Below are 12,067 nucleotides of genomic sequence, written 5' to 3'. Positions count from 1 at the left end.
AACACAGCCACACCATGCACTGACGTGTTATCTACACCTGTTTTGGTGCTTCAGCAACAGAGTTGAGTAGTCTCAGTAGAAACTCTGTGGCCTGCAAACCTGAAGTATTTACTTTCCAGACCTTTGTCAAAAAAGTGTTGACCCCACTCTAAAGGATGGTGATTAATAGCCGATATTAAGGGGCAAGTGCTGTTCTAAGCAGTTTGCCCAGACTGTCTCATTTAATCTCCCCAATTTCCCTATGAGGTGGATTCTATTATTAATCCTATTTTACAGATAAAGAAACTAAGGTTACAGAGAGGGGAGGTAACTTGCCCCAGATGACACAGTTACAAGAGGTAGGGTTGCAGTCGGAACCCACACCCTCTATCTCCAGAGCCTGGGCTCTAACCATTGATTTCCACTGCCTTGCTATGAACAATTAAAAGGATTCAGAGAGATCCAAGAAGATGGGGAATATGTAGGATATTTCATAAGAAGGGAATTTCGTGAAAAAGAGGAAGCCATAGCTGAGTCTGAGGAAGGCTAGTGGTCCCGTTCAGTTAGCTTGTTTGGCTGAGAAATGTGAGAATTGAAAACCCTGAGATGGGCCACGTAGACCAGGTGGCTGCTGCCATTTAGTCGCTAAGTCGTTTCCGACTCTTTGCGACCCCATGGACCGTAGCCCACCAGGCTCCTCTGTCCGTGGGATTTCCCAGCAAGAATATTGGAGTGGGTTCCCATTTCCTACTGCAGGGACGCTTCCCCATCCAGGGAACGACCCACACCTCCAGCTTGGTAGGCGGATTCTTGACCACTGAGCCATTTAGGAAGCCCCAATAGACTAGGGCAAGCTTATACAAGGTCTTGAATGTCAGGTCAAAGGGATTGTCTGCAGATGAGTGGGAAGCCACTGAAAGATTTCAAGCAGGAGAGGTACTTTAAAAGAATTAATCTGGCAGTGATGGGTTGGCTAGGCTGGAAGTAAGGAATCCGGTTGCAGTTATTTAGGACCAGGGAGTTTCTTTTTAGTTTTATTCATTCATTCAACCAATTTTTTCCTCCCCGTACCACGTAGCTTGTGGGATCTTAGTTCCCCTCCCAGGGATCAAAGCCAAGTTCACAGCAGTGAAAGCCCAAGTGTTAACCACTGGACCACCAAGGAATCCCCTCAACCGGCATTTTCTTGAGCTCCTGTGGTGACACAGGCCAGTGCTAGGTACTGCGGGTACAGCAGTGAGCCAAACAGACATGGTCCCTGTTTCAGGCTGACATCCTGGGACACAGACAAATCGAGATACGTGTGCAAGAGGCCACGAAGATCAACACCTGTAAAGGAGTCAGAAAAACAGGGCTGGGCAGAGGGAGAAGCTAAGTTGCCATGTGATTGTAACAGCTGATAGGGGCCTCAGCTGATCCTTAGGGTTCAGAAGCTGGGATGGCCCTTTAGATGTCCCATACTGAGGATGGGGGCTGGACCTTTGTCCGTTCACATCAGCCACCTTGGATGTGGGCTGCCCTCAAGGAGGGAGCCTGACCTTGGGGGAAGTTAGCTACTTTGGGCCAAGGCAGTTCCTGCAAGGGGCTCAACCCCGAGCTCTCAGCAGGCAACATTCCTGGTCATGCCAGAGGGACTGTGTGCCTCAGCCCTGAAGGGGGAATCCAGGCGATACGTCCGTTACAGTCCCTCCCCTGGACCCTTCCGAGGTGCTTGCGTGCGTGTGCACTAGGTCGCTTCCGTCGTGACTCTTTGCGACCCTATGGACTGTAGCCTGCCAGGCTCCCCTGTCCATGGGATTCTCCAGGCAAGAATACTGGAGTGGGTTGCTGTGTCCTCTCCAGGGGATCTCCCCGACTCAGGGGCTGAACCTCTTCCCTTAGATCTCCTGCATTGGCAGGCAGGTTCTTTAGCACTAGCACCTCCTGGGAAGCCCTTTCTCCCACTTAGAGGCTCTCAGTTCCGCTCAGCCCTTCCCTGGGTTATTATTCATCATTGATCCTCCAGGGCTGTGCAAAGCAGGTATTGGACAAGGACTCCTAGATCGGGGATGAGCTTAAGAACCACTGGAGCTTAAAGCAGAGGCCATTACACCAAGCCTGTTAACCTTGGCTGGCAGGGGCTTGTGGTCAATCTGTTCCACTTCTGGCCCAACTCCAGGAATTCCTGCTGTTCCAGCCACTGCCCTGTTTGTGAGCCATTCATTGACTTTGGGACCGTTTCCCCCTCGTGGCTGGAAGGGATGAACTCAGAGAGGAACACATGAAATTCCTCTCCCAGGGATGCTTGGGGAGATGGCAGTAGGTCCAGCCTCCTTACATCCCAGCCCTGGAATTTCTGGCCATAGGAGAGTAGGGAAAGGAACCGGGGCTTATGAACATCCCCAGTGATTCTTGTTGAAGATGGTGCCATGAGAAGTGCTCTTTTCTGGGTCATCTTCCACATTTTCTGGAAGTAATACAGAAGGCATAAGAAATAAATCTCGAATGGTGCTAGAAAGCAAGAAAAAGGTGCTGTCAGGGAAACAAATTCTCAGGAACCTGTAGAAGGCTATAAGCTGATGAGATTCCAATGGCTGAGTCACTGGAGGGGAGAAAAAACCACCTCCGGAAACTGCAAAGGGAAGAGATCTTCAGCCAGGGAGGGCAGGACACCAAGGGAATAAAATTAAGGACACAGAGCAGCTGGGTGGGCCTTTACCCCCTTACTGGGTATCTTGACGGTTCCAAGTTGGCCTGTCTGCCCCCTTCCCCTGCTTCCCAAATGTGATGCCTCCCCATTTAGCTGTTCTTTTATTTAATGCTGCAATAGCACGTCTGTCTGTTTATTGAGCTATTACTACATTCCAAACACATGACCATTCTAAACTTGCAAAACCTTAAGGCGTAGATATGACGACCTCCATTCTCCAGGTAAGGAAACTGAGGCTTTATAGCAGTAGCATGTGTAAGATCACATGGTTAGCAAAAGGAGGGCAAATAAAAACCACACACAGAATTATAGAAGAGGGTCTTCCCTGGAGGTCCAGGGTTTAAGACTACACTTCCACTGCAGGGGACACTGGTTTGATCCCTGGCTGGGGAGCTAAGATCCTGCATTACACGTGGCGAGGTCAAAAAAAAAGTTACAGAAGAAATATTTTAGCCATCTAGGAGACTCATTTGATTCCCAGGCACTTTCATGCCAGCTATTTACATAAAATAATCATGGCTTAATTATGCAAAGCTCTTATCTAGTTATAAAAATGGTTCCCCTAAGTTCATTATTTGGAAACATTTAGTTGAAAATATTTTTGTGTAATTAAATGTAACTGAGAGTTTCCATTCCTCTAGAAGGACTTTACCCAGTTGTGCCACTTCACAAAATCAAGTGAGGAAGATTTTGCTATATTATTTTTAAAAGTTCAACAATCAGAAATCCTTATAATATACTCTGTATTTAGTATAAATGCAAAATTATATTATTACATTTTTTTTAATTGAAATGATGTTTTTCTCTTAGTTTTATTGAGATGGAATTGATATACAGCACTTATAAGCTGTGGCCTTGCCAGGTGGCTTTAATCCCTGGGTTGCAAAAATCCCCTGGAGAAGGAAATGGCAACCCACTCCAGTATTCTTGCTTGGGAAATCCCATGGACAGAGGAGCCTGGCGGGCTATAGTCCATGGGGTCGCAAAAGAGTCGGACGTAACTTAGCCACTAAACAACAAAACAACTGTTTAAGGCATAATGACTTCTGTATCTCGCAAATGATTAACACAGTGTGTTTAGCTGACATCCATCAATTCATATAGCAATTATATTGTTAATAAAGAGCCCATCCCTCTGCCCTAATTTTTGTGTTTCTAACTCCTCTCCCTTTATTTCTTGTTTCTTTTTTCGCTTCCCCGAAAGAAGGTGTTCACATGGGTCCTTGACGATAATAACAATGACAGTATCATTGGTAGTGACGCTGATAATAATGAGTGGAGTGCCTCCCTAGCGTGGGGAGCCATGCCAAGCCCTCTCTTCACACTACCTCTTCTTGTCCATCGAACAACCCTACTATCCCCATTTAACAGATAAGAAAACTGAGGCCCAGCGATCCTGAGGAATTTGCCTAAGGACAGGTGGTTAGTAAGTGGAATGTAGTTTCCTTTTGCTTTGTAACAAACTACTCCAGTGCATATGGCTTAAAATGACAATGGATTTAACCCATGATTCTGCAGATTGGTATTTTGGTGGCTCTCACCTCTGCAAGACTTACTCTTGTGTCTTTTGTCAGCTGGCGAGTTGGCCGGGCGCTGGCTAGGCCAGCATGGCCATAACTGACTCATCTCTGTTCCCTAAGCCTCTCCCCCGCCTTCCCCTTCGGTAACCAGGAGTTTCTTTTCTGTCTCTGGGTCTATTTCTGTTTCGTATTATATAAGTTCACTCGTACCTTTTTTCTAGTTTCCACATATAAGCAATATCATATGATATTTATCTTTTTCCCTCTGGCTTTCTCCACTTAGCATGGTGATCTCTAGGTCTGTTCCTGTTGCTGCAAATGACAGTATTTCATTCTTTGTTTGTGGTTGAGTAATAGTCTGTTGTATAAATAAACCACATCTTCTTTATCCATTTCTTTGTTGATGAACAGTTAAGTTATTTCCATGTCTTAGCTATTGCGAACAGTGCTTCAGTCAACACTGAGGTGTATTGTCTTCCCAGAGTATGGTTTTCTCTGAATATATGCCCCAGAGTGGTATTCCAGGATCACATGATAACTCTATTTTTAGTTTTTTAGGGAGACTCCATACTGTTCTCCATAATGACTATACCAATTTACATAGCCACAAGAAGAAAGAGACTTTAATCCAAGCAAAAGAGTAAAATGTAACTTGATCATTACAAACAATACATTTTGGGGGGAAATAATGAATGTTTACTCATTTAGGCCACTAAGCAGTTTCTTTTACAATGAAAATTAAGTGATAGGATAGTGGAATCCAGTAGTAGCTGTAGAGTATTCATTTTTTTGGCAGTGTTGACATTTTAAAGTTTTTGTTTTGCTTAATTTTTAAACAGGCTTAAGTGCTAAGGAGTAGAGATAAATCTCGAAGACATGTCTATGTTCCAGAAAAGAGAAGTGATATTTCTAGCTAACACTAAATGAAAACTAAATAGTGTCTAAATAAGAAAAGTTGGATGTGGGAAGATCTATTTTAATAGAAAGAAAAGCAAAGCAACATGGATTGTTCTCTTAGGGTTTGGTGTTGGGAGGCTGAAGAAAGAATTATTTGTTCACTTTCCATTTTCTTGCATAGGGCCATCCACTGAGCCTGAGAAGGGGGTGATTCAGTGTTTTAAATACTGATGTGAAGAGGAGAGGCAGTAAACAATACATTTTTGTTTTAGAAACTTTAGAAAAATGCACATAGGAACCCCAAAACAATAATCACCTCTAATTGCTCAGTCACTCAGTCATGTCTGACTCTTTAAGACCCCATGGACTGTAGACCTCTAGGCTCCTCTGTCCATGGAATTTTCCAGGCAAAAATAGTTGCACATAGTTAAGTAACTAAGTTCAGTCTCTCAGTTGTATCCAACTCTTTACAACCCCATGGACTGCAGCACACCAGGCTTCCCCATCCATCACCAACTCCCAGAGCTTGCTCAAACTCAGGTCCATCCAGTCGGTGATGCCATCCAACCATCTCATCCTCTGTCATCCCCTTCTCCTCCCACCTTCAATCTTTCCTAGCATCAGGGTCTTTTCCAATGAGTCAGTTCTTCGCATCAGGTGGCTAAAGTATCGGAGTTTCAGCTTCAGCATCAGTCCTTCCAATGAATATTCAGGACTGATTTCCTTTAGGATGGACTGGTTGGATCTCCTTGCAGTCCAAGGGACTCTCAAGAGTCTTCTCCAACACCACACTTCAAAAGCACCAATTCTTTGGTGCTCAGCTTTCTTTATGGTCCAACTCTCACATCCATACATGACTACTGGAAAAACTATAGCTTTGACTAGATGGAACTTTGTCAGCATAGTAATGTCTCTGCTTTTTAACATGCTATCTAGGTTGGTCATAGCTTTTCTTCTAAGGAGCATGCGTCTTTTAATTTCATGGCTGCAGTCACCATCTGCAGTGATTTTGGAGCCCCCCAAAATAAAGTATGTCACTGTTTCCATTGTTTCCTCATTTATTTGCCATGAAGTGATGGGACCAGATCCATGATCTTAGTTTTCTGAATGTTGAGTTTTAAGCGAACTTTTTTACTCTCTCACTTTCATCAAGAGGCCGTTTAGTTCTTCTTCATTTTCTGCCATAAGGGTGGTGTCATCTGAATATCTGAGGTTACTGATATTTCTCCTGGCAATCTTGATTCCAACCTGTGTTTCATCCATCCCAGCATTTCACACGATGTACTCTGTATATAAGTTAAATAAGCAGGGTGACAATATACAATCTTGAAGTACTCCTTTCCTGATTTGGAACCAGTCTGTTGTTCCATGTCCAGTTCTAACTGTTGCTTTTTGACCTGCATATAGATTTCTCAGGAGGCAGGTAAGGTGGTCTGGTATTTCCATCTCTTTAAGAATTTTCCAGTTTCTCATGATCCACACAGTCAAGACTTTAGTATAGTCAATGAAGCAGAAGTAGATGTTTTTCTGGAATTCTCTTGCTTTTTCTATGATCCAGCAGATGTTGGCAATTTGATCTCTGGTTCCTCTGCCTTTTCTAAATCCAGCTTGAACATCTGGAAGTTCTCAGTTCATGTACTATTGAAGACTAGCTTGGAGAATTTTGAGCATTACTTTGCTAGCTTGTGAAATGAGTGCCATTGTGTGGTAGTTTGAACTTTTTTTGGCATTGCCCTTCTTTGGAATTGGAATGAAAACTGACCTTTTCCAGTCCTGTGGCCACTGCTGAGTTTTCCAGATTTGCTGACATATTGAGTGCAGCACTTGCACAGCATCATCTTTCAGGATTTGAAATAGCTCAACTGGAATTCTATCACCTCCACTAGTTTTGTTCGTAGTGATGCTTTCTAAGGCCCACTTGACTTCGCATTCGAGGATGTCTGGCTCTAGGTGAGTGATCACACCATCGTGGTTATCTGGGTCATGAAGATCTTTTTTGTATAGTTGTTCTGTGTATTTTTGCCACCTCTTCTTAATATCTTCTGCTTCTCTAAGGTCCATACCCTTTCTGTCCTTTATCGAGCCCATCTTTGCATGAAATGTTCCCTTGGTATCTCTAATTTTCTTGAAGAGATCTCTAGTCTTTCCCATTCTATTGTTTTCCTCTATTTCTTTGCATTGATCACTAAGGAAGGCTTTCTTATCTCTCCCTGATATTTGGAACTCTGAATTCAAATGGGTATATCCTTCCTTTTCTCCTTTGCCTTTTGCTTCTCTTCTTTTCTCAGCTATTTGTAAGGCCTCCTCAGACAGCCAGTTTGCCTTTTTGCATTTCTTTTTCTTGGGAATGTTCTTGATCCCTGCCTCTTGTACAGTGCCAGGAACATCTGTCCATAGTTCTTCAGGCACTCTGTCTATCAGATGTAATCCCTTGAATCTGTTCGTCACTTCCAGTGTATAATCATAAGGATTTGATTTAGGTCATACCTGAATGGTCTAGTGGTTTTCCCTCCTTTTTCAATTTAAGTCTGAATTTGGCAATAAGGAGTTCATGATCTAAGCCACAGTCAGCTCCTGGTCTTGTTTTTGCTGACTGTATAGAGCTTCTCCATCTTTGGCTGCAAAGAATACAATCAATCTGATTTCGGTGTTGACCATCTGGTGATGTCCATGTGTAGAGTCTTCTCTTGTGTTATTGGAAGAGGGTATTTGTTATGACCAGTGCGTTCTCTTGGCAAAACTCTGTTAGCCTTTGCCCTGATTCATTTTGTACTCCAAGGCCGAATTTGCCTGTTACTCCAGGTATCTCTTGACTTCCTGCTTTTGCATTTCCCCTATAATGAAAAGGACATCTTTTTGGGGTGTTAGTTCTAGAAGGTCTTGTAGGTCTTCATAGAACCGTTCAACTTCAGCTTCTTCAGCATTACTTGTTGGGGCATAGATTTGGATTACTGTGATACTAAATGGTTTGCCTTGGAAACGAACAGAGATCATTCTGTCATTTCTGAGATTGCATCCAAGTACTGCATTTTGGACTCTTTGTTGACTATGAGGGCTACTCCATTTCTTCTAAGGGATATTTGCCCACAGTAGTAGATATAATGGTCATCTGAGTTAAATTCACCCATTCCAGTCCATTTTAGATCACTGATTCCTCTTGCCATCTCAAGGTAAATTGACCACTTCCAATTTACCTTGATTCATGGGCCTAACATTCCAGGTTCCTATGCAATATTGTTCTTTACAGCATCGGAGTTTACTTCCATCACCAGTCACATCCTGCCTCACAAAAAAATATAGAAGACGCAGGCTAGCACCCGGGGAGATGGTTTATTATTTCCAGTAGAGGGCACCGTGTATCTCAGCGGAAACACTACTTACCTATGAGCTGGAAGCCTGCCTTACCTGGCATCCTATATTTGTCCTTAAGAGTGACAGAGTGTTTTAGCCACTCTTAAAGACAAATACCCCAGGTAGCTGCCCATCTGTTCTACCTTGAGCCCTGCCTCAGAAGTTTCTTCAGATTTGTTATCTAGAATCAGCTTGCTCACACATCTGACCTTGACGCTGCTCTTTCCCCAAAGACCAAGCAGAAATGCCAGATGGAGGTCCCAGGTTATTTCTCTCCAAGCGTGTGATCCAAATGGCAAATCTCTAACTGCCACGTGCCAAAAATGCAATTACTCACAGAGGGGATTTACTCACGTCTGTATCATTTGCTTCTTGGCGTTGCTAATTTCATTGCTCTTTCTTTGACTCTTTAACGTGATTGCAATAATCCCCTACTTTGAATGAATCCCAAATTACTCTTTTTCATAATGAAGTGCTATAAATAATGGCCAGATGCGGGGCACAATTACAGGAAGAGATGTTCCTTGTGGCATAGGCTACAAAAACAAGAAACTGAAAACAATCTAAGTTCATCAATAGGATTGGAGCTGTTAAAAAATAATCTGAAAAAAAAAATCTGGTAGATCGATATAGATTATTATGGAAAGACTTCCAAACTGTCTTATCAGGAGCAGGTCCTGACATAGGCACTCAGGAGCAAGGACTTTCCCCTGAGAGACTGCAACACATTCTCCAGATTGTCCTGTTCAAGAGACGAGTGAACTGTCGTTTGTTGAGAGCTGCTCCTGGGAAGTTTAAATTCCTTGGCACTTCTGGTCTACCACATGGGTTGGCAAAGCAAGCTTTAATGACCAGGGAAAGCACTCAGGGAAGACTTCCAGGTGCTGACAGTTGTGAGTTGGACTGGCATAGCCGGGAGTGGTAAGAATGGGGCCATGTGTATGAATGGAACACTGGCCATACACTGCATGTGTGGGAAGGAAGGAGAAGGGAAGGGAAGAAAAAAGATACCATGGTTAAATTTATTATTACTATTGTGCTCAGTCGTGTCTGAATTTGTTGCTCCATGGACTGTGGCCCACCAGGCTCCTCTGTCTATGGAATTTTCCAGGCAAGAATACTGGAGCAGGTAATTATTTCCTCCTCCAGCAGGTCTTCCCGACCCAGGGATCAAACCCATGTCTCTGCCATCTCCTGCATTGACAGGCGGATTCTTTACCACTAGTGCCCCCATGGAAAGCCCAATTATTATGTAATTAATTCCAGCGTGTAGACCTCACAGCGTGCGTTTCATACCCGTGACTCATTTATTTGCAGCTGGAAGTTTTTACCTCTTCATGTCTGTCACCTGGTCGTCACTTTCTCCACCGCCCCCCCCGCAACCACCTGTCTTGTTCTCTGTATCTACGACTCTGTTTCTGCTTGCTATGTTTGTTTATTTGTTCTGTTTTTGAGATTTCACATGTAAGTGAAATCACACAGCATTTGTCTTTCTCTGACTTACTTCTCTTAGTATAATACTCTCTACGTTCATCCATGTTGTTGCAAATTACAAGATTTAATTCTTTTTTAGTGGTTAATATTGTGTATATATAAATGTATGTGTGTACGTGTGTGTATATATATGTTTATTGCCACATCTTCGGGGAAGGCGATGGCACCCCACTCCAGTACTCTTGCCTGGAAAATCCCATGGACGGAGCAGCCTGGTAGGCTGCAGTCCATGGGGTCACAAAGAGTCAGACACGACTGAGCAACTTCACTTTCCCTTTTCACTTTCATGCATTGGAGAAGGAAATGGCAACCCACTCCAGTGTTCTTGCCTGGAGAATTCCAGGGACGGGGGAGCCTGGTGGGCTGCCATCTATGGGGTCGTACAGAGTTGGACATGACTGAAGCGACTTAGCAGCAGCAGCAGCCACATCTTCTTTGTCCATTTGTCTGTTGTTGGACACAGGTTGCTTCTGAACCTTGGCTATTGTAAGTAATGCTGCGGTGGACACAGAGGTGCATATGTTTTCATTTTTTCAGATGAATACCCAGGAGTGGAATTGCTGGATCATATGATGGTCCTCTTTTTAATTTTTGAGGCAGCCCCATAATGTTTTCCATAGTGACTGCACCAATTTACATTCCCACCAGCGCTGCATGAGGATTCTTCTCTGTCCGCATCCTCATCAATGCTTGTTATTTGTTGTCTTTTTGATAATGACCATTCTGACAGGTGTGAGGTGATAGCTCACGGTGGTTTTGACTTGCATTTCCCTGATGATTTGTGATGTTGAACATCTTTTCATGTGCCTCTAACCATCTGTTATGTCTTCTTTGGAAAAATGTCTGTTCAGTTTTAAATTTATATATTCATTTACATAGAGAAGGGGCTGAAGTTTGCAAAGCAAACTGCTATTAGTCATGGCTTTGGGGCAGGGGAATGGAAGCAGGGGTGAGGAGGAAGAGGAAGATTCTTCAGATACTTTGTATTCTTGCATATTGCTAGATTATTTCCAATGAGAATGCATTCATGTACCACTTTAAAATAAAAAGGTTGCATGCTCTAAGTTCATTATATCATGTCCAAACAAATCCTTGACATCTAAGGATTAGCTTTGCCCTCAGAATATACTATAGCACATTTTTTCATGGTTAGTAACTTGACTTTAATTTGGTGGAGAAAAACGCAAACACACTTCTTATTTCAGTATTATTGATTTTTAAAAATAATACAGGAACACCATTTGGAGAATATTAATAAAATTTCAAAGTCATTCGTGATAATCACTGTCATCTTTTACAATGCTGGCAATTGGTCTCCATTCTCAAATCTGAGTTAATGAAATTCCTAATGGTTTGTGTTGAGAGAGGTACTTGTAGGAATATAAATTGGAACAACATTTTTGGGAACCACTTTGGTGATATTTATCAAAAGCCTTAAAATATGCATACCCTTTGACTCAAGTTCTACTATAAGAATCCATCCTAAGGAAAACACATGCAAACAAAGATTTAAGATGAAAGATGCTTGTTGAAGTATTGTTTATAATTCTGAAACCACCTAAATAGGGAAGTGAATGAAGAGGTGCATAATATAGATAGACCTGGATTAAAAGTACGGCTCTTCTACTTGCTAATTTACTAACTATGTGATCCTAGTCAAGTAACAACTTATCTGACCGGCTTCCCCAGTAGCTCAGGTTGGTAAAGAATCCACCTGCAATGCAGGAGGCCCTGGTTCGATTCCTGGGTCAGGAAGATCCACTGGAGAAGGGATAGACTACCCACTTCAGTATTCTTGGGCTTCCCTGATGGCTCAGCTGGTAAAGAATCTGCCCACAATGCAGGAAACCTGGGTTTGATCGCTGGATTGGGAAGATCCCCTGGAGGATGCAACGGCTACCCACTCCAGCATTTTGGCCTGGAGAATTCCATGGACTATACAGTCTCAAAGAGTCTTCACTCACTCGACGCAGATACAGAGATGAAAATAGGAGCTAAAGATACACACACACACACACAATGGGAATTATAATTACCTACCCTGTTGATTCTCCATGTTTGTCGTTTATTGAGGGAGATAATTCATGTAGATCATCTAGGAAAACATTTGGCATATAGTAGGTCCTCAGTAAAAGGT

At 43.0% G+C, this 12,067-nt stretch overlaps 1 protein-coding gene across 1 annotated transcript in view; it reads left to right on the top strand.

The window, feature by feature from the left end:
* Positions 1-12,067, top strand: part of SVOP (SV2 related protein) — a 68,138-nt gene that overhangs the window by 36,545 nt on the left and 19,526 nt on the right. The window lies entirely within an intron of this gene.

This window comes from Capra hircus, chromosome 17, assembly GCF_001704415.2.
Source record: "Capra hircus breed San Clemente chromosome 17, ASM170441v1, whole genome shotgun sequence".
In the NCBI taxonomy this organism is placed as follows: domain Eukaryota; kingdom Metazoa; phylum Chordata; class Mammalia; order Artiodactyla; family Bovidae; genus Capra; species Capra hircus.
The sequence above is the reverse complement of the archived record's forward strand: the minus strand, read 5'-3'. Positions and strand labels throughout refer to the sequence as shown.